Below are 25,752 nucleotides of genomic sequence, written 5' to 3'. Positions count from 1 at the left end.
GGCACCATTGGGGTCGGTTGGTGGCTTGCTCCTCCCAGTTTGTGATGTCCACATCAGTTTTCTTAAGATAGGCTTTCAGTGTGTCTTTGTAGCATATTAATTATGCCACCTACAATAGTTTTGCATTTGCAAATGAGGAACAATTCGATAATGGGCTCTTCAATCTAGCAGAGATAGGTATAACATGATTCAATGTCTGGAAGTTGAAGCTAGATAAATTCAGACTGGAAATAAGATGTAAATTATTAACAGTGAACTAAGCTTTTTTTTTTTTGCCACTCCCCTATTTGGGGTAGGCAATTTTTATAGCCTTCTTCCAAAACGTATGATTGTATGCCTGGCTGTCATGCAAATTGACCTCTGTAAGGTCCTCTGACATCTGATCCATTTACCAAGTCTTTGGTCTCCCCCTCAGTTGTCTTCTGCCCATGATCATTGCAAGGCCAATCCTACCAATATAACTCCCAGGTCTCTGCTCGACATATCCATTATCAGTGTAGCTTAATCTCCTTCAACTCATCTTCAACTGGGGCAATCCGCACAAAGCTCTTCACAACTTCATTTCATTTTCTACCAGAGAGTGTCCAACCACTTGCCCAGCTCAATATCCTCATTTCTATGGTGGAGCGCATGCTGATTTCTTTTCTTGTGGCTGGCCAAGTCTCTGTTCTCTGCATTAGGATGGGTCACATGACTGTTTTATACACTCTACCTTTTAACTTTATTGGCATCCTTTTGTAACAGAAGAGTGGGGTCAACTTCCATCATTTATACCAGGCATCACTCAGGAGGGCACCATCATCAGCAACTATTGTTCCTAGGCATTTCAATTCTTTCACTCTTCTAAGCTCTCAGCCTGTACCGTCCTTTATGGTGAGTCCTCCTCCTTTAGTTATAATAGCCTCAGTCTTAATGTGAAAAGAAAAGGAGTGCTTGTGGCACCTTAGAGACTAACCAATTAGAGACTAAGGTGCCACAAGTACTCCTTTTCTTTTTGCGAATACAGACTAACATGGCTGCTACTCTGAAACCAGTCTTAAAGTGAATGTTGGTAAGTCCCACCTATGCAAAACTGTGTTGCTGCTGTTCAGAGTTTGTTTGCAGAGTCTCACAATCTTCTGCACATATCACTAAGTTATCAGTGAACAGCATATTCAAGGTGGCTCCCTCTGTGTATTCTCATTTATCACACCCATGACAACTGCAAATAAAAAAGGGCTCAACACTAACCTCTGGAGCAGGCCAATGTTTACTGGAAATTCTCTGCTATAGCCCCATGGGTTTTGACTACAGTAGTCACTCCCTCATACATATCCTGGGTAAGATGGATATGTCCGTCCAGCACACCTCTTTGTCACAAATGCCACCAAACTAATTATCTTGGTACACAATTGTATGCCTTCACAGAATCACAGAATATCAGAGTTGGAAGGGACCTCAGGAGGTCATCTAGTCCAACCTCCTGCTCAAAGCAGGACCAATCCCCAATTTTTGCCCCAGATCCCTAAATGGCCCCCTCACGGATTGAACTCACAACCTTTGGTTTAGCAGGCCAATGCTCAAACCACTGAGCTATCCCTCCCCCCTGTGTCCAAGTGAGGACAATTCATGATTGAAACAATTTATCAATGGTGGATTCTTCATCCATAGAAATTTTTAAATCAAGATTGAATGTTTTTCAGAAATGTATGCTCTAGGAATTATTTTGGGGAAGTTCTATGTCCTATGTTATACAGGAGGTCAGATTAGATGATCACAATGGTTCCTTCTGGCCTTGGAATCTAAAATCTATGAATGGCACATATCTGATTGTTTGGAGATGAAGTTATGCACAGGTAATGTGTTCAGGCATGAAGGAAGCACAATACAGATTCTTGTAATTCAATTCCTGTAATAGCCATCTTGGTAAGAAGTTAACACGAGGCTTAATTTTTCCTTTTAGAATAATCTGGAAACAGGGAGGGTTCATACAGTAGTCATGGTGTTAGCCTAAGACTTAGAAGATCTGGGTTCAATTCCCTGCTCTGCTACAAACTTCCTGAGTGATGCTGGACAAATCATTTAGTCTCTCTGTACCTCAATTCCCCATCTGGAAAATAAGGATAACATTTCTCTATCTAACAGTACTCCTGGGGGAATTCTGCACCAAAAAATTAAAAATTCTGCAACAAAAACTAAAAATTCTTCAAAATTTATTTGTCAAAATAACACAGTATAATCACACCAGTTTCAATTATTTTGGACATTTTATTTCAAAACACCTGTCAGGAAGTATGTCTGTAACAATACAGACAACAAAAATTCAGGAAATGTTTTGTGACAAATAGATTCCTTACTGGGCATATTAATACAGAACTCTGAGTAATTCATTTAAACTACAATATAGCACCATATTTCCCACACCCTCAGAAGCAGTGCAAAGGCTTGGGGGAGTCTGGAGTAATGGAGGAGCTGAAGGAAAGGGAAGTAAATTGCTGGGAAGGAGCCTGGGTGTGAACTTTGAGGTCTGTTGGGTATGGGAGGGAAAAGTATGGAACAGGCTTTTGGGGGGTGGAGACGGATTGTTAGGGAGCTTCCCCCATGCAGATTGTGGCTGACCCCTAGCCTCTCCCATTCAGTCAGGCACATCTGCCTCTTCCCCATGTGTTCCTGCACCCCCCATGTGTCCTTGTATCCCCTGTCCACATGTGTCCCTCCACCCCAACTCAGACACCCACTCCCCCTGTCCCTATGTGTCCCTGTACCCCCTCCCCCATCACTATGTGGCCCTGTGCCTCCACTCCCATTAAGCTCCTTCCACAGTCTGTCCTCCCCCACCAGCCCTATGAGCCCCTGTCTGATGCCCTGAGCAGCCCCATGATATCTGTCTTCCCATAGCCCCTGTCTCCTGACCTGGCTTGACAGGCGCTGTGAAGAAGGCAGGCTCTTTCTCTTCCCTAGCTGGCTGGGAGCTGCTGCTATATTCTATCACCACAGTACCCTCTGGTGGGCAAAAGGTGGAACTGCAGCAACATTTCAGCAGAAGGTTTTTTCTGCACAAAAATTAAAAAATATGCATGGCTCATTAATTATGCACCTGAGTAGTAGTGCAGAATTCCCTCAGGAGTACCTAACAAGGGTGTTGTGAAGATAAATACACTGAAGATTTTGAGATGCTCAGAAACTTTGGTAATGAGGGCCATATACAAATCTAAAATAGTTAGATGGGACTGTTTTAATGTTCTAGGAAAATATGTCAAATAAGAAAATTTTGTAGAGCTTTTTACCAGAACTGGTGCTAAAGTAAGTAATGTGCCATGATGACACTACAGAGCCTTTGGGTCTGATCCAGCACAGTGTTGATTACCTTCTGCTCTCATTGATTTCAGTGGGCTTTGAGACCACTCAGCACTTCACAGTCATCTCCATAAAGAATTCTGAACTTCTAATAGGTTCCCTCTACAAACTCCCCAAGGTTGATAGATATTTGTATCTAGTGTTTTGTATCTGGGCCTATATTTCTACCTCTTTCCTATGTCCTATTCCATTTCTACATGACACCGTTAATGAGAAGAGGATGTTAAAAAAAGATAATGTGATTCTTTATGTTTTAGCTATTCAATCAGTGATATGGTTCCTCTGTAGTATCGACTATCTGCTATAACACAATGTACAGTTTATTGAGCAACCAAAACTCCTGGTTAGCAGAAGTTCATTAATGTTCCCTGGGGTTGTACTCTTCATTGTGCTCTGGGTTATCCACACCTAAGATGCAATTAAAAGGTGCCTGCTACGTTTCCCAAAGCCAAAGGTATCAATGAAGTTACACTCTGGATTCCTGTTGCAGAGTGAGGAGAATTCTGCAGCCCAACTTATCCAAGGCCATTTGGTTTCTAATAGTCTACACTCTGAGTTCTTTAAAGTCAGAGAACAGTTAAAAAAAAAAAAAAAAAAAAAAAAAAAAAAAGACAAGCCACTATTGTGAACTATCTGGAAAGGAATAACAATAGTTGGAGCAGAGCTTGTTTAATGTCACCTGATCTGAAAAGCAGGTCTGCCTTGTTTTTGCTGTGTTCTGGGATTGGGGGACTGAAGGTCCAGCTGATTCAGAGTCATGATTCTCTAAAATCAGGGGGAACAACAGGCTTCAAGAGGGCCCAGAGTGTAGACTTCTGAGCTGATGTATTAGCTTCCTCAGTTGTATGAAGATTTTGATCATATCTCAGGACCTAATCAGGTTTGTACTGTGCTCTAAAACTGGTAATTGTGACTAGCTGTAAATTCCCTCTCAATATCACTTTTAGAAGACCCTTCTTAAAATTCTGAGATACTTAGATTTAGACCTTTTAAAATGGTGGTTATTTAACATTGTTCAGGATCAATCTGATTTTCATAGTGAGGTGTTAACAGGATGCATTCTACTCTGGCCTTCAGGCACCTGTTGCCTGTAAGATGAGTTGTTCATTCTGGAAGGTCACAAAATGTTATGGTTTATTTGTGTTTCTTCTTGATATTTTAGATCGGAAGTTGGTAACCTTGGATGCTTGGTCTTTTTTGTTTGAATACATTTATTATGGACGAGGGACCTGTTCACTTCTTGGAGTTACTTCCAATGAATTTATCATACCTAGAAGAATTCTGAAAAGATTTTTCCCTTATGCTTATAAGATTTTGTTGCGTATTCTTTTGGTGATATAAATTACTTTTGTTAACAGGAATAATTGTATCAATTCTTTAATTTAATCCCCTAACATTCTGATATGTTAAAATATTTTGAGGTATATCCTGCCTTTTTGACCAATAAGAGGTTTTCTTTTCCTCTCATTTTTCATGATTACATAAAGTTAATCTTCCTTGCGTTAAGGAGTTGCTGGATCCCTAAGCACCTCTTCATATAACTCTTCACCTAGCTGAAGATCAGGTGATATCATGAACAGGCTGATCTGTCTCACTAACAACCACAAGGGTACATATACACTGAAATAAAAGACCCAAGGCACAATCAAGGCTGGCCTAGGTCAGCTGACTTGGACTTATGGGGCTTGGGCTGTGGGACTGTAAAATTGCAGAGTAGATGTGCAGGCTGGAACTCAAGCTCTGGGACTCTATGAGAGAGGACGGTCCCAGAATCTGACTCCAGCCTGAGCCTGAACATCTGTGCCACAATTTTACAGCCCCACAGCCCAAGTCCATAGAGCCCAAGTCAGCTGACACAGGCCAGCCACAGGTGTTTAGTTGCAGTGTAGACATAACCTGTGTGTTTTTCAGGGGTTATCAAAGTCTCTCCATCCAAAATGGCAGTGTTCTCCCATACTGCCTAGACTGTGCCACTTCCCCAGTGGCTGGTAGGGGAACTCCAGCTCAGGGACTCTCTGGTCAACAGCCAAAGCCTGCAATGTGACACCTTGATGCCATTTCCCTGAGCCTTTTCCTACTCCACCTCTCACAGGTTTTCACTCCACTACTCTTCCAGATAAACCCTTCCTTCAGGGCCTGAATCCCCACTTGGGTTACTCAGATTTGCACAGGAATATCTGAGGTCACATTCTGACTAGAGCTGGTCAGAAAATGTTCATCACTTATAAAGTTTGCGGATGATACCAAGCTGGGAGGGGTTGCAAGTGCTTTGGAGGTTAGGATTAAAATTCAAAATGATCTGGACAAACTGCAGAAATGGTCTGAAGTAAATAGGATGATAGGATAAATGGTCTGAAGTAAATAGGATGATAGGATAAATAGGACAAATGCAAAGTACTCTATTTAGGAAGAAACAATCAGTTTCACAAACACAAAATGGGAAATGACTGCCAAGGAAGAAGTACTGCAGAAAGGGATCTGGGGGTCTTAGTGGACCACAAGCTAAATATGAGTCAACAGTGTAATGCTGTTGCAAAAAAAGCGAAAATCATTCTGTGATGTATCAGCAGGAGTATTGTAAGCAAGACATGAGAAGTAATTCTTCTGCTCTACTCTGCACTCATTAGGCCTCAACTGGAGTATTGTGTCCAGTACTCAACTGGAGTATTGTGTCTGAACGCCACATTTCAGGAAATATGTGGAGAAATTGGCAAAAGTCCAGAGAAGAGCAACAACAATTATTAAACATTTAGAAAACATGACCTCTGATGCAAGATTGAAAAACATGGGTTTGTTTAGTCTGGAAAAGAGAAGACTGAGGGGGACATGATAACAGTTTTCAAGTACATAAAAGGTTGTTACAAGGAGGAGGGAGAAAAATTGTTTTTCTTAACCTCTGAGGATAGGACAAGAAGCCGTGGGGCTTAAATTGCAGCAACGGAGGTTTAGGTTGGACATTAGGAAAAACTTCGTAACTGTCAGGGTGGTTAAGTACTGGAATAAATTGCCTAGGGAGGTTGTGAAATCTCCATCATTGGAGATTTTTAAGAGCAAGTTAGACAAACACCTAATAGGGATGGTCTAGATAATACTTAGTCCTGCCACGAATGCAGGGGACTGGACTAGATGACCTCTGAAGGTCCCTTCCAGTGCTATGAGTCTATGATTACCTTTTTTTGGTGAAAAATGCTGCTTTTGTCAAAATCAGAACATTTAGCTAAATGTATCGATTTGACAAAAATTCCTGGATGACAAAATATTTCAAAATGAACAAAAATTTGTTTCAGATAATTTTGAAATTTCATTTCAGAATTTCACATTTCCAAATCGAAGAAATTTCCAAATCGAAGAATCTTTTTTGGAATTCCATTTTTGGGGAATTTTCAAAAATATTTGATTTTGTTCTGATTCAGACTGAAAATAAATGAGGAAATGTCAAATTAATTAAAAATAGTCTGCTCTAAATAATTACATTATTTTGAAATGGTGCCATTTTATTCTGATTTTTGCTGCTGTCCCACTGCCATTATTCTTGTAGCTCTACCCAGCAACACTTTCAACAGAGATATATTATACAGGGAAGGTTATGCCCAGGAACATTGAAACATTAGACCAGTGAGCGTTATGATTGAGAGTGTTGGGAAAAGAATGCAACATACTAAACATAGTTTCTCTCAGTTACACTAAAAGAAAAGGAGTACTTGTGGCACCTTAGAGACTAACCAATTTATTTGAGCATGAGCTTTCGTGAGCTACAGCTCACTTCATCGGATGCATACTGTGGAAGCTGCAGAAGACATTATATACACACAGAGACCATGAAACAATACCTCCTCCCACCCCACTCTCCTGCTGGTAATAGCTTATCTAAAGTGATCATCAAGTTGGGCCATTTCCAGCACAAATCCAGGTTTTCTCACCCTCCCCCCCCCACACAAACAGACTAACACGGCTGTTACTCTGAGACCTGTCAGTTACGCTAGTGTAACCCCATTAACTTTCTTGGGAGAAAATAGTTTGATCCACTATATAAAGAGGCTTGGTTTATTGCTTACATTGGATAAGAGAGAAAACTATTAAAAAAAAAAAAATCCAGTATGTGCTTTGAACCTGATTTTCAGAGGTGCTTAGGACCCACAGTTCTACTGGAAGTCAATGGGAGATGCAGATGCTGAGCAGCTTTGAAAACCAGGCCTTTTACATGTCATGTTTGTAAGTAATTAACATTACTGCAGCGTTTCCAGTACTAATCACAGAGATATGTGTTTATCAAGCAAAGGTAAAATCGTATGAATTTTCATGGTGACCACTATTCACACATTTTCTCGTGTCTTCTATTGCCTTTATTTCTTTATTTAGTCCTTTCTTTGTATTCACTCTCAGAGTGATTTTTATTTTGCTTTTTATTTGCTCGTTTAATTTTCCTCTAAAAGGGCACTCACTCTGTTTCTGCAGCCAGACTTTTACCAGCACATCTTTCATTTAAAAATGTGTTTGTCTGGTTTTCTCCCACACAGTATCTCTTTCCTCCCACGCCAGGAATCTTTGTATGTTTTCTTTTTTAAACAAATCACAGTCTGAAAAAGCTAATAGAGCCAAGAAAAGAGATCAAAGTTCATCTGTAGCATCATAACTTAAGGCTCGTTAATGCCAAGAAACTCACATCTTAAAGGGGAACACGAAAAACCTTTCAATATGCATATATAATTAGAACTTTTACAAGTCATCCACCATGAAGTTAAAGCAAGTGAAAAGTCAACCTTCTTAGTGGGTTGAGCCACCTTGAGCATAACACAGTTGATCCATATTATTACTTATATATAGTCATGTCCACAGTTATGCAAGGTGCTTTCCAAAAAAAAAAGAAGGTACAGTCCTTGCCGTGAGGAGCTCACAGTCTTGACAGATGAATAGATGGCAAAGGAAAAAGGGTACAACATATGTGAAATGTTATAAAGCAGATGATTGCCTGTGGTAGCATGTGGTTACCTCTCAAACTTTCCAGTATAAGCCATCTACTGGTATTTTTCTTCCAAAGCATGACAGCAGATGGGAAGTCTACAGGAGGGATTTGACAGTGGAGAGGGTAGAGCCATAACTAATGCTGGCTTCTGATTAACTTTCAGTTGAAATTTAATAAAGCCCTGATTGGCCTGAGGCCTGGTTCTCCCCCACATTCCACTGCCATAGTAGCTGGGTTTGTAAATTTTTTGGTAGAGCCCCATAGGTCAGGGGGTGAACTCCCTTCCCCCCAGTAGGCACAGGGTGACAGAGGGGCATCTGGGCCAAATTTGAATGGCATTGTGACCCCGCATGCTAGGTCACACAGCAGTCAAATTTGGCCCAGCCGTCCTTCCATCATGTGCACCAGTTCGTAATGCCAATCAAATTTCCAGCAGCTGGGCAGGTAACCTAGGCGCCCTCCTTGGCAAAATTTGTGTTGTGCCCCGGCTCAAACATAGGTAGGTCTGGGCCTGCTTTCCAGAACATTAATGGGGCTAAGGCCCCACGTATCCATATAACCCAGTGCTTATGTACCCTGCCACAGCTGAGATCATTTGGGGCATTTGTGTTGTCCTTAGTATTAAACTCTTGGATATTTGCAGCCTGGAATTCTCAGTTCCTTCCCAACTGCTTCACTTAGTCTCTCAGAGCCCAGGCTTGGTGGTCTTCAGGCCAACTTGGTGTATCTTTATAGCAAGGTATACCCTGATTACTGACTGTGTCATGGTGGCTGATGAAGAGGGCTAATGTTTAAAGGCTGTTTATACACTTTGCTTGGAGTGAACAGAACAAATACAGGCCCAGATTGGGCTGCTGGAGAATTGTGCTAATGCCAGATGAGCTAGTCAGTTTAATGGGTTGCTAGGCCAGCCTGTTGTTATCTGTCTAATCTCTTTATCTATGGTCTTTATCACTGTTGTATTTAGTACTGCTCACAACACCAGAACAAAAAGGCAATTTTCTCTCTGTTCATCTATATTATTTTGAATTTAAGCACACGCAGTTTACTCTCATCTATGGCCTGGAATGTTGTCCTGGTACAAGTTAAGGTGTGAATTTAAACCAGTATAGTTAAGCCAGTGCAAAAAGCTATGTAGACACTTATTTTGGTACAAGGGTAGTTTATTTCAGCATAAGTCTTTTAGGAACAGGTGTAACTAGGACAAAATAAGCAACTCCTTTACAGAAATAAGAGTGTCAACAAAGCATTTTGCACTGATTTACCTATATTGGTTTAAATTCATGCTTTAACTTTTACATGTGCAACTTTCTTGTGTAGACAAGGCCTGTGTTTCTTATCCATAAGAGAGTTTCTTCACTTTGAACTTTGTTCTTAGGAGGCTTGTTCCATGTATTTATGCAACATAAGTGAACATGCAGAACTTCAGACCAGTGCTAGGAGCCACACCCCTCGTGGAGGTGGGTTTTTTTAGAGTGCTGGGAGAGCTCTATTCCAGCACTCTGCTGCGACTACGCAAGCCACGTTGCCAGTGTAGACTAGCCCTAAACTTGTGCTCAAGAGGCAATGAAAGCCATTTTGACTTGCTTTCTCAGGCGTAGGTGCACTCTGTGTGCTCTCCTTCAAGCCAGCCAGAAGAAAACTATTGATTCTGGGCTTGTGTAGGTGAACAAGTAGTGTGCAGCAAGCTGGGGTGTAAATCAACACAGCTCCAGCTTGCCAGGTGCTATGTCTATGGGCACACTAAAAGTTCCCTAGCACACTTTGACTACTGCTGTTAGCTCAGAGCAAAGAAGCAGCAGGGGAGAAATTGTGTCTCAGGGGATGTTTCTGAGTCTCCATGCCTCCTGGGACTGTGCAGTTTATCTTATGTACATATATGGCCTCCATTACTGTAGTGTCTGAGCACCTCAGAATCTTTAATGTATTTAACCTCACAACATCCCTGTCAGGTAGGGCAGTGTTGTTATCCCCATTTCACAGATGAGTAGCTGAAGCATAGAGAGAAACTACAGAACTTGCCCAAAGTCACACAGGAAGTCTATGGCAGAGCAGGGAATTGAACGCAGGTCTCTTGAGTTCCAGGCATGCTAAATATTTGGATCATGCTTCTTTTCTTACTTTGGGCTGTGCCTAAAGTCACATCTAGCCCCAAATAAGTATTACATTATTATTAGAGCTGGTTGGAAAAAATCTGGTGATTTTTCTGTTGGAATCGAATTGTTTCCAGGAGACCATTTGATTTCAGTGAAGTTCCAATGGAACCCAGGCCAGGTTCTATCAAAAAGCTGCCTGGTTTCCTGCCAGCTCACCCACCCAGCTCTTTGGCAGGCCAGCTGGTGTGCTACCAAGGAGTCAGGAGCCTGAAAGCCTTGGGAGTCACGACTCCCAGGTTCATGGTGCCTCAACAACCTAGACTCACACAACTTCCAGGCTCTCCTGCTTTTGGGCAGCCCACCAGGTGGATTGCCCCAGAGCTAGAGCACCATTCCCTTTCATGGGGAATTTTGAAAATGTAGGGTTTTGTTCTGATTTGGAACTAAACCAGATTTTGACATTGGAAAAGCCTCCATGAAACATTATTGCCTTTCTTTGTCCAGCTCTCATTATTATATTTTTTCTCTAGATAAGGATCTTTTCACCAAAATAGACCAAAAATGCCATTTGAATTATTCTGGAAGATAAAGTGAACGCATTCTTAATCCCTGGAGACAGATTTTTGAATGTGTTGCACTAATAAACTAATGTGTTGCTAAAATAGGACAAAGCTTGAGAGACATAGTAGTGGTCGTTTCTGTTCCCCCTACTGTTCTGTTATCTTAGAGATCGAGTTTTGTCCTGATGTAGGGGTGCTTAGATTCAAGGATTAAGTTCTGAAAGGAGGAGACTGAAATATTTCAGTCTGATAGGTTATCTGTTACCCCAAAATCCTGGAATTTCCCAATGGATAGTGTAGGAGAATCCCTGAAAAAGAACACTTTGATTATTGATAGCCAACTTAAATTCAAGGGCAGGAGCTCATGCTTAGTTAATTTCCTGAAGTTCTTTTAAGATACTGTATAACTGTCATGTCAGATATGGAAAATTCATTGGATGTAGTACACTTCAATTTTCTGACATGATTCCACATCAGAGATTAACTGCTGTAGTATAGTATCACTGAACAAAAGAAGAAATAGGATACTGGACCGAAAACTGGCTGAAGCCCAGGAAACAAAGTATAGCCATAGATGGAACTTTTCATAATGAAAAAGAGCTAAGAATGGAGTAACCCAGCAGCCTGTTAATGTCAGAATGGGGATTTCATTAGGCCCAGTGTATTACTTGTCTTCTCTCAGCCTCAGAAGTAAAGGGTAATTCCTGCAGCAGTCAGAGGACTGGGAGGAGATTCAGACAATCTGTTATCCCCCAAAGCCTCTTGGGTTTATCTGCAGTGCACTGTAAGCTACAGGTTAGTGGGACTCAAGTCAACTGACACATGTTAGAGAATCCTGGGCTTGAGCATCTACACTGTTTTTTCAACCCTACGTTAAGACTTTTCTAACCCGTGCTCGAACCTGGGGTTCTCGTGTCTACACTGCAGCGCACACATGCAAGTCAAAGTAACCAAATCCCAGAGTTCCTAGCATGCCCCTGAAATGTGGCCACTGTAGCCCTAGGACGGTGGTGCAATGGTGGGAAAGTTTGAACAGGCGCTAATACTCCCTACCAAGCAGTCATTTTGGTCTGTGTGGTCCCAGCTACCGGAGCCAGCAACAGGGAGGTGGCACCTTTTGATGAACTTCTCTTGCTTGCACTTTCACTCCTGTGTCAGGAAACTGGGAGAGCATCTGTGAGATGCTGGTGGACATTTTGGCAACATTTTCTTGGCAGTCGGCAGTGGGCTGTTCCTTTGTGGGGAGGGGGAATCAAACAGCCCTTCCAAGCAGAGACCAAGAATTTGCTGTTGATCCAAATCCACAATCTGCTCTGGGACGGGCTTCATTAAAATAGTCACTTCATGATCCTCATTGGGAACCTGCTGCTGGCTCCCATCAGTCCCCATGCTGGATTCAGGGCACCATTCCGGCTGACCAGGTCACCATGAAGCATGAAGTTAGCTCTGTGCTGGGAGCAGTGCCCAGAACCCGATCAAAGTGATCACACAATGCACATGTTGTTGGCAAATTGCCCAAGATGTGATTCTTGTCCCTGGTCTTCCAGTACTTGCTCTTCAGCCTCTTAATATGCTCCCTGTACCAATCACCTGTCTGGAAAATCTGCAGAGCTGCCAGCTTGTTAGCTATCTGCTGGTATGTGTGGTCATTTCTGATGCTTTTGCTGAAGTCCACAGTTTTACTGGCCTTGCACCAGAGATTCACCAAAATTTGGCTGTGCTCCTGTGACCATGATGCAGCTCACTTTGCAAAAGGCTTGATTGATTCACTCTCCATTGCAAATCCAAGAGGCTCTCTGATAGTGTGCTTTCACCTCAGTGATCAGAAGAGAGTGGGTTAACGCTGACCTGAGCTGCTGCCATTCACCAAAGGGTGGGGAGTGGCTCCCATTTTCAGCAGAGTGGATTGGAGATTATTGGTATACAGAAGACTAAGGAAATTGTCCTATGGAATTGTGGGATACTTCTGGCGGACTACTGGGACACGAGTCAATCAGGGCTGCATCTACAATGCAAAGCAGTAGGGCTTGAACTCTGGGTCCTGACTTGTGCTCAGACCCTTCCACCTTGTGGGGCTGAGCTCTGGGTTAGTGCAATTGTAGTGTAGATGCAAGGGGAGTTAGGCTTGAGCCCGTGATTAAGCATGGGCTTATGTTGCAGTGTAGATATACCCATACAGACATACCCTCAAAAGAGCAGAGGTTGGAACGGTCAGCAAGCTTCCTGCTGAACATCCAGGCAGCAGGGGACAACTGGCCAGTTATAAAGTGGTCAGACCACAAAATCTTGATCCCTAGAAGATAACTAAAAGGTCAGGGAGGGTAAATCAGGACATTTGAGTAGACAGTGCATGTAGGGGAAGGAAGGGGCAATCATCTGCCCTACCCCAGTCCAAAGTTTGTGCAAATTTCCCACAATTTTATTCTTACAATAAAACTCCAAAGCATGTGGATTTTACATACTGCAGTATGTTGGTACATTATTTTACTATTGGGCTTGGCAGGATTCTGTTTTAATCAGTAAATGACAGCAAACGTCAATTTCAGCAGACTCACAGAAATCAATGGGAAAAAAAGTATAAATCAGTAACATTCGGCATGCCTGCAGGGATCAGGGATCACTGGCCCTGCACCTGTGCTCCCTGCACTGCCTCAAGAGACTTGACAGCAGCTGCAGAAGGTTTCTGCATGGCCAGTAAGCTGGTGATGCTCAGGTGTGGCGGAAGGCTGCTGTCCTGGCCTGGTGGAGCAGAGACTCCCATCCAGGACTGCAAGGAGGAGGAGGCATGCCTGGCTTTGGAGGGTGCCACCCCATTTCTGAATTGCTCCATCTCCAGGCAGGAGCCATTCAGCAGCAGGGTGACCTCTGAGGGACTCATCCTCATTGCAGCCCTGGCTGGGGGGGTCTCTGCTCTGCCCTGCCAGGACCCCAGCCTTCCCCGCGCCTTGTGCCTGCAGGGATCTAGTGTCACCAGCCCAATGGCTATGCAGGGAGCCCTCTCTGCAGCTCTGCTGTCAAGTCTCTGCTCACTCACTCACCAGCCAGGAGGGTGGCAGCTGTCCCCTGGCGGGAACTGTTCAGCAGCTGCATGACCTCCCCACTGCTGTGGCTCATCTTCCTCCTTACAGTCCTGATCAGGGGATCTCTGCTCCGTCTGGCCAGGATGACTGCAACCTCCTCAACATGTTGTGCTCTGGGGTCTTGGGCCTCTCTGCAGCACAGGGAGCCCCCTGCTGCCCCACTCTCAGCACTGCCCTAACCTTAACCCCAACCCTGCTCTCCCCACGCCCAACTGTAAAAATACAAATAGAAAAAAGTCTTAAAATAAAAATCATTGAGATTAGAAAAAATAAAAATCAAATTCTGACCAGCCTAGTTATTATTTATTAATAGCTTTAAAACTCTGACAGTGTAGAGTGTGTGGTGAATTGGAACTGGTCTGTAACACTTTCAATAGTTTGCAAGCCCTCCAGTAGGCCGCACTGTCTTCCAACAGTGGGGGAATTAATAGGGAACTATGGGGGGCATTGCCTCCTCAGTGGTCTCTAGGTATATGTGTGGCACCTTTTCAAGCACATTATGCAATTGACAAAAGGAGGTGAGCATCGTGAATTTTCACGAGGCTGAAGAGTGAGCCCACCCTGCATTCACCCAGCAGGAGTGGCTCCTGTCCTGCAGGGCTGGACCCCTCTCTCCACTCCAAGTGTTGTGTCTTGGAGTACGGGGTCGTGTGGTGCTGTGACCCTGTGCACCATGTCGCAAAGCCACTCTCAAATTTGGCCTTACTGCCTTTCCACCATGACAGAAGGGCAGACCTGATGGTGCTGTGACCCCTGTGTACCAGGTTGCAATGACTGGAGTGGGAAGCCAGGTCTAACTCCATGGGACAGGAGCTGCTGCTGCCAGGTGAGCATGGAGTGGCTTGCTCTCCAGTCTCTGCTTCCTTCTCGGGGGGCCCGCCCTCCTCACTAGGATTGCAGAGTTGGAGGGAAGGGTGCTGCTGCAGAGAGGAGAAGGAGCGGCGGTGGAGGAGAATGAATGGACCTGTTGAATAGGGAGGCACCGCTAATGACCATTGCCCCCTGTTTGCAAAATCTGCTGCTGGCTACAGCAGCAGCATATGTATGTAGCTCGGCCTTGCATGCTGTATGTTATTTATGAAACTGGTTATTTGGACCTCCCTGTGACCGTCTGGTTGCTTTCTGTTGTGTCCGTTGTCTAAAGAGCAAAAGAGATGACACAATGCATGCTCCCCGTATTGTTCCACAGAGCTAGGCAGCAGAGAGCCTACTTCAGAGTCTAGCTTGCAGCCATGGAGAGTGTAGAATAAGAAGTGAAGGCTAGTGTGTTGGGCAGCCTGGAGAACAGCGCAGCAGCTGAGGTCTGGGTAGCCAGAAAGAATGAACCTCAGAAGCTGCTACTAGCTATTGCCTTCCCAATTACGTGTGAGGGGAAGGAGGGCTTCAGCTGGGCCATTTGGACAATACCAGAAGAGGTGAGGCTCAGGGTGTAGAATCACCTGGAGAGCACAGTAAAAAGCATTCCTCAGAAATAATACTCTGAAAATAATCATCAGTTCATCTTTCGTCAGTGAGTATTTTCCAGCTGTGGCTCATCGTTCTGTCTGTGTTCGTGAGGAGACCCTGGGGCTGATGGAAATAGGGTAACCAGACAGCAAGTGTGAAAAATTGGGACGGAGGTGAGGGGTAATAGGAATCTATATAAGACAAAGCCCCAAATATCAGGACTGTCCCTATAAAATCGGGACACCTGGTCACCCTAGATGGAAATGAATGGTGCTGGCAGCGAGAGACTAAATTAATGTTGCCACAGAATTTAGCAGTAGTTGCTGCAGAATTCAGGAAAATGCTGCCCTTTAGTGGATGTGGAATTTGGTTCCATTGTCCCCCAGAGAACACTGGACTCTGCCTGTGCTTCTAGGTAGCTAATAAATAATGGCCTATCTCCCTAGCCTCTGATTTACTGAACCAGGTTGTTTATATCTTTAAAATAGTAGTGTTTAATTTCATATGTCAATTTTTATTAGACATAGGCCTGAATCAAAACCCTGTATCTGAACCCTCCAGAACTGCAGGGATCAAAATCTAGAACAACATTTTGTAACTCAGACCAGTGTCTAATCTCGACACTTAGCTGCATTAGCCTCTTTGGTGTGTTTTCTTTCTTACAGATAAAGTGATTTCATAACCATAGGTCCGTTAACTATACATATATGTTATTGTGGTATTAATTAGATTCCATGCTTTTATGGGAAGAAACCAGAAACTGAATGACTATGACTTTATTTGGAAAAGTGAACCAAATGTATTTCCTTCTCCAGTATATAGTCTGTCTGCATTGCTGTCCTGTCACCTGAGTAATGTGATCTTCATTATCAAAAGCCAGGTTTATGTTACAAATAAAGTCAAAAACTTACACAGAAATTAATTTTTATTAGTTTACACTATTATGGCTTGTGCACTTCATGCCTCTTGTTCAAAAATACAATAGGAGAACTATCTTTGACGTTCATTCCGGGCGCAGATGCCCAACTGTACCAGAATCCTGTTCTTCACAGATGAAGAGAGAAGGGGCAAAGGTTATTTTAAGTCCACTGATGCACTCTCCTCTTCCTGGTTTGGCCTGCCAGTGTAAATTAGGTAATCTCAGGCCCCTCAGACCCGTGCTGTCCCAGTATGTCCCCTACATTGGGGGTAGGTTGGGGAAGGGTCAGGAGAGGTGTCTTAGAGCCTGCTATGCTGACCCTAGAGCAATGGGTGAGTCTATCAGTGTGGGGGAATCCTCTGCCACCCATTTAAGGCTCAGTTACTGAACCTTTGTGCCACCAGAGTACAGATGGACCAGAAAGTGGGCTGGTATCTGTCCTCTGTTACATCTAGGGTTCTTGACGGCCCTTGGATTCAGACACCTAATTATCCAGTTCATTGCATGCCATACAAGGGAATTAAAAAGTGTAAGATACACCATATAAAAGTTGGCCATCATACTCCAAACCATAGGCCCTCTTGTGTTTGCTGCCCTGAAGAAGGAACAGCAAGCAGCGTAACTTATCATCAGCTCTCGCTCCATACACTGTTTAAAATTGTGTGGGTGTGGTCAGAATGAAAGAAGGCATGACTAAAGGAAGCAGCACATTATGAGAGTGTAACTTCAGGGTGCAAGACAGTTTTAAATACACTGCTGTCCCTCTGCCTCGACCTGTTCTCTGTAGAAGTGAGACACAGGGAAGGGGGAGGGATGTGGGGATGGCATGAAGAGGAACATGATGGTAGGAGTGATGGCCTACTGAGAGGTGTATGGACCCTCACTCCACAGCCAGCCAATGACCATGACAGGACACAGTGGTGGCAGTGCCAGCAATCAGCATGCTGAACATTACTCAGCAAGAGGGATAGCCAGAGCAACTGTATCATCCTACTGAGGAAACAGTGACAAGAAGCAGAAAGAGGGTAAATGCTTGTAATAAGGGCACAATTTGACTAGGCTCCTTGGTAGACAAGAGATATGAGAGGGATTTGGTTTGCTAGGGTCAGACATTTGTAACGTCTGCCATGCCTGAGATATACAGATGTTCTCAGTTTTGACCACATTGTCAAATGTACAGTTTTTCAGCCCTTAAAGGGCAACCAGGCCCCTCAAATTGCTGTCTTCTCTGGGTCACTGCTCCATTGTATTTGATGATCTTATTAATGATTTGTATTACAGGAACATCTAGAGGCTGCAACCAAGATCAGGGCACAGTACAAACATACAGTGAGAGACAGCCCCTGTTTATGCTGTCCCTCATAAACTAAATAGACGAGTGAGAGGGGAAAGAGGCACAGAGTGGTGACGTGACTTGCTCAAGGTCACAGAGAAAGTCAGTGGCACAATCAAGGTCCTAGGCTCATGCCCTGTCACCCACCTGCGATGTGTCTGTTGCAAGGCTGAGCCCTTTAAGAGACTCCTGTGGTTTTTTTTTTTTTTTTTACATTTTTGTTATGAAAACGTGTCTCTTGCTTTTATTGTTTGTTTTTAAATTGCTCTATAGTTTACTGTGCTGGGAAGGGTAAGAGGTGTGTGTGTGCACGCGCGTGCTCAGCCTGCACTGAAGACGAGTTTGGGGTCAATGGAAGTAATCTGTGATTCTCATTTGCAAGGCGGGAGGGTTGCTTATTTCTACCCCTGCACTAAGGGAGTGGCCTGTCAGTTGGGATTGGTGCTGTCTAGGAGCAGGCTTTGGGAGGCATGGGTAACGTGTGGGAATGAGAGGCCTGCAGGGGCAGTAGGCAATTTCTAGGGGGCAGGATTGTTTTATGGGAGGAAATGGAAAGGCGTGTGTGTGTGTGTGAGAGAGAGAGAGAGCTCACAGTTTCATAGATGCATAGATTCTAAGGCCAGAAGGGACCATTCTGGTCATTTAGTCTAGACCTTCTGTGTGACACAGGCCATAGAATTTCCCAAAATAATTCCTAGAGAATAGTTTTTAGAAAATTATCCAATCTTGATTTAAAAGTTGTCAGTAATGAAGAGTCCACCATGACCCTTGGTAAATTGTTCCAATGGTTTAATTAATCTCACTGTTAATAATTTATGCCTTATTTCCAGTCTGAATTTATCTAGCTTCAACTTCCAGACATTGTATCATATTATATTTTTCTCTGCTAGACTGAAGAGTCCATTATTAAATATTTGTTCCCCATTATAGACTGTAATTAAGTCAACCCTTAACCTTCTCTTTGTTAAGCTAAATAAATTGAGCTCCTTGAGTCTATCACTATAAAGCATGTTTTCTAATCCTTTAATCATTCAATCTTCTCTGAACCCTCTCCAATTTATCAACATCCTTTTTTAATTGTGGGCACCAGAACTGGACACACTATTCCAGCAGCAATTGCAGCAGTGCCAAATACAGAGGTAAAATAACCTCCCTACTCCTACTCAAGATTCCCCTATTTATGCATCCCAGGATCATATTAGCCCTTTTGACCGCAGCATCACATTGGGAGATCATGTTCAGCTGATTATCAGCCACAACCCCCAAATCTTTTTCAGAGTCACTGCTTCCCAGGATACAGTGCCACATTCTGTAACTATGGCCTACATTCTTTGTTCCTAGATGTCTATATATACCTTTAGCCATGTTAAAACACACATTATTTGCTTGTACCCAGTTTATCAAGCAATCCAGGTCACTGTGAATTAGTTACCTATCCTCTTCATTATTTACCACTCCCCCAATTTTTGTGTTATCTACACACTTTATCAGTGATGATTTTATTTTTTCTTCCATGTCATTCATAAAAATGTTAAATATCGTAGAGCCAAGAATCAGTCTCGGCAGGAAACAGACCTACTTAATGATGACTCCCTGTTTAGAGTTACATTTTGAGGCCTGTCATCTAGCCAATTTTTAATCCACTTCATCTGTGCCATGTTAATTTTATATTGTTACAGTTTTTTAATCAAAATGTTGTGAAAGTCAAATGCCATACTGAAGTCTATTACGTCAACACTATTACCTTTATCAACCAAATTTGTAATCTCATTTAAAAAATGTCCTTAGTTTGACAGGGTCTATTTTTCATAAACCCTTGTTGATTTGCATTAATTCCATTACCTTCTTTTAGTTATTTATTGATAGAGTCCTGTATCAGCCACTCTATTTTCTTGCCGAGAATTGATGTCAGATTGTGGTGGGTGGAAGGAGACCAAGCAGGAAAAGACTGTGTGTTAGAGAAATGCCTGGCTCAAGACATTTAATATTGGTCCTATTGGTTTCACCTTATGGATTTTTTTGTTTTGTTTTGTTACTAATAAAGTTACCACCATCCATTGTTTAAATGAGGATGATGCCCCTAGTTTTTCATGTATAACCAAGTTCTGGTTGGATGAAATTGCAGGGCCTGTTTGACCAAATCCAATTACTTTATCTATTTTATCTATCTTACTTTATCTAATCTACCTAGTATGGTAGGTGTTTAGACACCATTATGATCAGCATGATATAAATATCCAGGTTGATAGCATTTTTAAATCGTTGCCTTTATTAGAGTAAAGATAAGTTTACAATGAACATTTTAAATTACTTTTCAGGCAAATACAGAGTTGTTGTGTGTCCTTAATGAGCCTCTCTCTATATATTAAACTTCTATTGACAACAGTTGTTGTTATTGTTTATTATTTGTGTCACGGTTATGCTTAGGGTCCCCACTTACGAACAGGAGTTCCATTGTGCTAGGCATTGTACAAACACGTGACACAGAGATTGTCCCTACTCCAAGGAGTTTACAATCTAAGTACGAGATAAGAGACAACAGGTAGATACAACAAACAGATGGGAGAGCACAAGGAAACAGTGAGACAGTGTTGTTTGGTATGATATCCAGTGGTTTTAGTGCACTATCCATTGTCAGCTTCTTTGTAGGCATTTTATTACGGACATCCCACTAAACCTTATTACTACGGAGAGATGCTGGCAAAGACTGCTGCTTCATATAGATTACAGGGCTATATTGAAATCCTTTTTGTTACTTGTGAATTGTAGAGATATCAATTTTATCCCTTTTGAAGCTGAAAAAGCCACATTTGCCCCTCCATCCCCCTGGGCTCAGCTATCTATGTTGAGAGATGCAGCACAGAATTTGACTCATGATTCTGTTTGATAACGTACCTTTAATAAACCAGTAGTCTCCAGAGATAGAGTATCAAGTCCAAGTTGTTTGTATATAATAGAAGTTTATTTTGTTTTATCAGGAATTAATTTTAGTACAAGAACCCAGATTTTATTTTAAGTGCTTATTTTTCTAACCAGTGGCAGGACATAGTAGGGGAAATAGCATACTACTTTGAAGATAGAAGGAAGATTTTTTGAGCTATTTTTAAGCTTCTCAATCATTTTATTTGAAATGTGTGATAAGATAATAAGGGCCATCTTGTTTGTGTTTGCAGATTTATGAGTAATTTAATAATGCTCTATTTATACCAACATGTTTGTAATATACAACCGGGTCTGTATGTGCTATGCTCATAACATGTCTTGTAATTAGTATGATTGGACAAGACTTTAGATTCATTGTAATGAAATAGGTGCCTTTAAAATTAACCTAACATGATTTTAATGCAAACCTCACCATACACAAATAAAAATGACTTAGAAAGTAGCATTAAGAAAAGTCTTGGGGATTTCAGTGTTGGGTTTGACATGAGCAAGATGGGCACTGCTGCGTCAGTCCATGCCTAATGAGTAGATGAATCACAATTTATCACCTCAGATTAAACTGTCAGAGCTGTGCGTCAGACCTTACATTTTCTGTTCTCTGGCTGTAGTAGTCTAGTGATCAGTCAGGTACTGAAGCTGGGCAATTGCCTTTGTGTTAAAAATGAGTTTTAAATATTAATAACTTGTGCATGGATGTAGCAGTGTGGACCATATTTGCATGTTTTTACAGTACAGGAAAAGACAATTCTGCAGAGATGTGAAGAAATAATGGAGTCTAGCTCTTCAGATGTTGAATAGACAACTGTGGGTAAGATTCTTCTGGCATACATAACAACATCCATACAACAGCCCAGATTTTCAATAATGAGAACCTAAACTTAGTCTCCTAAATCTGCATCTAAGCACCTAAATGAGTAGCCTGACTTTCAAAAGTATTAAGCAGTCAGCAGCTCCTACTGTGGTCACTGGGATTGAATGATGTGCTTAAGAGCTTTGCTGAATTAGGGCTCAAGTTGCAAAAAAGATGCAGTCTTAATATATACCTAAATCACTCTGGCTCAAAGAATAAGTAAATATACAAAGAAAACTCTTCCCTTCTGCCTGCCTGTCTATCCTAACTTACAGCAGATTAAACAGGATGGATAAGTATCTACTTTTTTTGTGTGCAGGTGTTGAGAGCCCTAGGCTATGGCCTGGTACAGCCATTCTTGTCTCCTTTTGCTCATTGGCAAGAATCACAATCCTTTTTTTCCACTTAAAAACTTCAATCAAGCAGATTTTCCTAAACTTTATGGTTCTTTTCTTTTGATCAATTTCTTCTTTGCAGGGTCCTGTAACGACTCACTTGCATGTTTTGGCTATTATCACTTTTCATACAGTCATGGAGTGATGTTGACTTGTCTGAAAGATTTCTGTAAATATCTACAGCTAGTTTGGGTCTGAGAGTCACAGGAGCAGTGCTAGACCCACTTATGTTTTAGTGTCAATTTCTCCTTTACATATAATGGGCCAAATCCCTGAAGTATCACTTTACAACACGTTAACAATTACTTAGACAAGTTAGATGTTTTCAAGTCACCAGAGGCTGATGAAATACACCCTAGAATACTTAAGGAACTGACTGAGTAGATATGTGAGCCATTACCAATTATCTTTTAAAAGTCTTGGAAGACGGGTGAGATTCCAGAGGACTGGCAAAGGGCAAATATAGTTCCAATCCATAAAAAGGGGAATAAGGACAACACAGGGAATTACAGACCAGTCAGCTTAACTTCAGTACCCAGAAAGATAGTGGATCAAATAATTAAGCAATCAATTTCCCGATACCTAGAAGTTAATAAGTGATAAGTAAAGGTCAGCATGGATTTGTCAAGAACAAATTGCATCAGAACAACCTGATAGCTTTCTTTGACAGGTTAACAAGCCTTGTGGATAGGGGGGAAGCAGCAGATTGTCTTGCATGACCTTATCATAAACAAAGTAGGGAAATACAACCTAAATGGAGCTGCTATAAGGTGGGTGCATAACTGGTTGGAAAACTGTTCCCAGAGAGTAGTTATCAGTGGTTCACAGACAAGCTGGAAGGGCATATCAAGTGAGGTCCTGCAGGGATCAGTTCTGGGTCCGGTTGTGTTCAGTATCTTCATCAATGATTTAGGTAATGGCACAGGGAGTACACTTATAATGTTTGCTGACAATATAAAGCTGGGAGGGGTTGCAAGTGCTTTGGAGGATAGGATTAACATTCAAAACGATCTGGACAAACTGGAGAAATGGTCTGAAGTAAATAGGATGAAATTCAATAAGGACAAATGCAAAGTACTTCACTTAGGAAGGAACAATCAGTAGCACGCATACAAAATGGGAAATGACTGCCTCAGAAGGAGTACAGAAGAAAGGGATATGTGGGTTACAGTGGATCACAAGCTAAATATGAGTCAACACTGTTGCAAAAAAAGAAAATATCATTCTGGGATATATTAGCAGGAGTGTCGTAACCAAGGCATGAGAAGTAATTCTTCCGCTCTACTCCACACTGATTAGGCCTCAACTGGAGTATTGTGTCCAGTTCTGGGCTCCACATTACAGGAAAGATGTGGACAAATTGGAGAAAGTTCAGAGAAGAGCAACAAAAATTATTAAACATCTAGAAAACATGACCTATGATGCAAGATTGAAAAAAATGGGTTTGTTTAGTCTGCAGAAGAGAAGACTGAGAGGGGACATGATAACAGTTTTCAAGTACATAAAAGGTTGTTACAAGGAGGAGGGAGAAAAATTGTTTTTCTTAACCTCTGAGGATAGGACAAGAAGCAATGGGTTTAAATTGCAGCAAGCGTGCTTTAGGCTGGACATTAGGAAAAACTTCCTACCTATCAGGGTGGATAGCACTGGAATAAATTGCCTAGGGAGGTTGTGGAATCTCCATCATCATGGGAGATTTTTAAGAGCAGGTTAGAGAAACACCTGTCAGGGATGGTCTAGATAATACTTAGTCCTACCATGAGTGCAAGGGACTGGACTAGATGACCTCCTGGGTCCCTTCCAGTTCTATGATTATATGGTTAACAAGAAGTAAAAGATAATAAGACAGTGAAGAAGCTGCTTTTCTATTAAAATTAAACTAGACAACAAGAAAAGAGAGGAATATGGACCCTGTGCCATATTCCGTTCTTAGCTACATAAGTCTACATCAAAATTAAACCCGTTGGTTTCAAGGGACCTACTCTGGATTTGTACCATTGTGACTGAGATCACAATCTGGCCCAATATTTATTAACCTATCTAATTGTCTGTATAATTTAAAAATTATTTTTCAAATATTTTAAAGTGCAGTTAGTGCTCTTGAAAGAGTCCAGATTGAGAGCACTGGCCAAAGAAGCCTTCTCTCTACTTACAGTATATGTACAGCACAGGAGTAGCAGGACAAGCTTCCTCTGACCTGCATGCAGTTACTGTACCCTCCTAGTTGGAAGCCAGTTTATGCCAAATAAAATCTGAATACCTGTCCCCAGAAAGCCAGTTTGAAAGCACTACTTCACATACATCATTGTGCAGTACTTTCTGGCACTACTAACCTTGGCCAGATTAGAGTCTGTAAATAAAGTGAAAGGTTCTATAGCCCATTATTAATCTCCCAAAATACACATTCATTCTAAGAGCTAGATGATCATTCTTAGAGTCAGTGGTGTACTATGAGGCAAGTCAGGAGCTGTAGCATCTGATGGGTGGTGATGGGAGATATTGTGCCTAGGTAGGGCAGGAGCTCTGCAGTTGTGCACTTACTACATCTGGGTAAAAGGTATGCTGCAAGCCTCCCGTCAGTCCTGACCACTTGGTACTAGCTCAGGTGCACTGAGTGCTATGGTTTCACCTGGAGCCCAAACATGCCACCTTTGTGGTTTGCAGTATTGTTTTCAGCACGCACACACACATACTCTATCTTTGCATTCAGGAAACACAGGCTTTATGATTCTTTACTGTGTGAGTGTACTTAGCCCTGGTCTACACTAGGACTTTAGGTCGAATTTAGCAACGTTAAATCGATGTAAACCTGCACCCGTCCACAGGATGAAGCCCTTTATTTCGACTTAAAGGGCTCTTAAAATCGATTTCCTTACTCCACCCCTGACAAGTGGATTAGCCCTTAAATCGGCCTTGCCGGGTCGAATATGGGGTACTGTGGACACAATTCGACGGTATTGGCCTCAGGGAGCTATCCCAGAGTGCTCCATTGTGACCGCTCTGGACAGCACTCTCAACTCAGATGCACTGGCCAGGTAGACAGGAAAAGAACCGCGAACTTTTGAATCTCATTTCCTGTTTGGCCAGCGTGGCAAGCTGCAGGTGACCATGCAGAGCTCATCAGCAGAGGTGACCATGATGGAGTCCCAGAATCTCAAAAGAGCTCCAGCATGGACTGAACGGGAGGTACGGGATCTGATCGCTGTATGGGGAGAGGAATCCGTGCTATCAGAACTCCGTTCCAGTTTTTGAAATGCCAAAACCTTTGTCAAAATCTCCCAGGGCATGAAGGACAGAGGCCATAACAGGGACCCGAAGCAGTTCTGCGTGAAACTTAAGGAGTTGAGGCAAGCCTACCAGAAAACCAGAAAACCACTCCGGGTCAGAGCCCCAAACATGCCGCTTCTATGATGAGCTGCATGCCATTTTAGGGGGTTCAGCCACCACTACCCCAGCCGTGTTGTTTGACTCCTTCAATGGAGATGGAGGCAACATGGAAGCAGGTTTTGGGGACGAAGAAGATGATGATGATGATGATGAGGTTGTAGATAGCTCACAGCAAGCAAGCGGAGAAACCAGTTTTCCCGACAGCCAGGAACTGTTTCTCACCCTGGACCTGGAGCCAGTACCCCCCGAACCCACCCAAGGCTGCCTCCTGGACCCGGCAGGCGGAGAAGAGACCTCCAGTGAGTGTATCTTTTAAAATACTATACATGGTTTAAAAGCAAGCATGTGAAAGGATTAATTTGCCCTGGCATTCGCGGCTCTCCTGGATGTACTGCCAAAGCCTTTGCAAAAGGTTTCTGGGGAGGGCAGCCTTATTGCGTCCTC

The 25,752-nt window shown here is 42.6% G+C and overlaps 1 protein-coding gene across 1 annotated transcript in view; it reads left to right on the top strand.

The window, feature by feature from the left end:
• Positions 1 to 25,752, top strand: part of TRPC6 (transient receptor potential cation channel subfamily C member 6) — a 176,118-nt gene that overhangs the window by 62,154 nt on the left and 88,212 nt on the right. The window lies entirely within an intron of this gene.

This window comes from Natator depressus, chromosome 1 (genome assembly GCF_965152275.1).
Source record: "Natator depressus isolate rNatDep1 chromosome 1, rNatDep2.hap1, whole genome shotgun sequence".
Lineage (NCBI taxonomy): Eukaryota > Metazoa > Chordata > Testudines > Cheloniidae > Natator > Natator depressus.
This window is presented reverse-complemented; position numbering and strand designations above follow the sequence as displayed.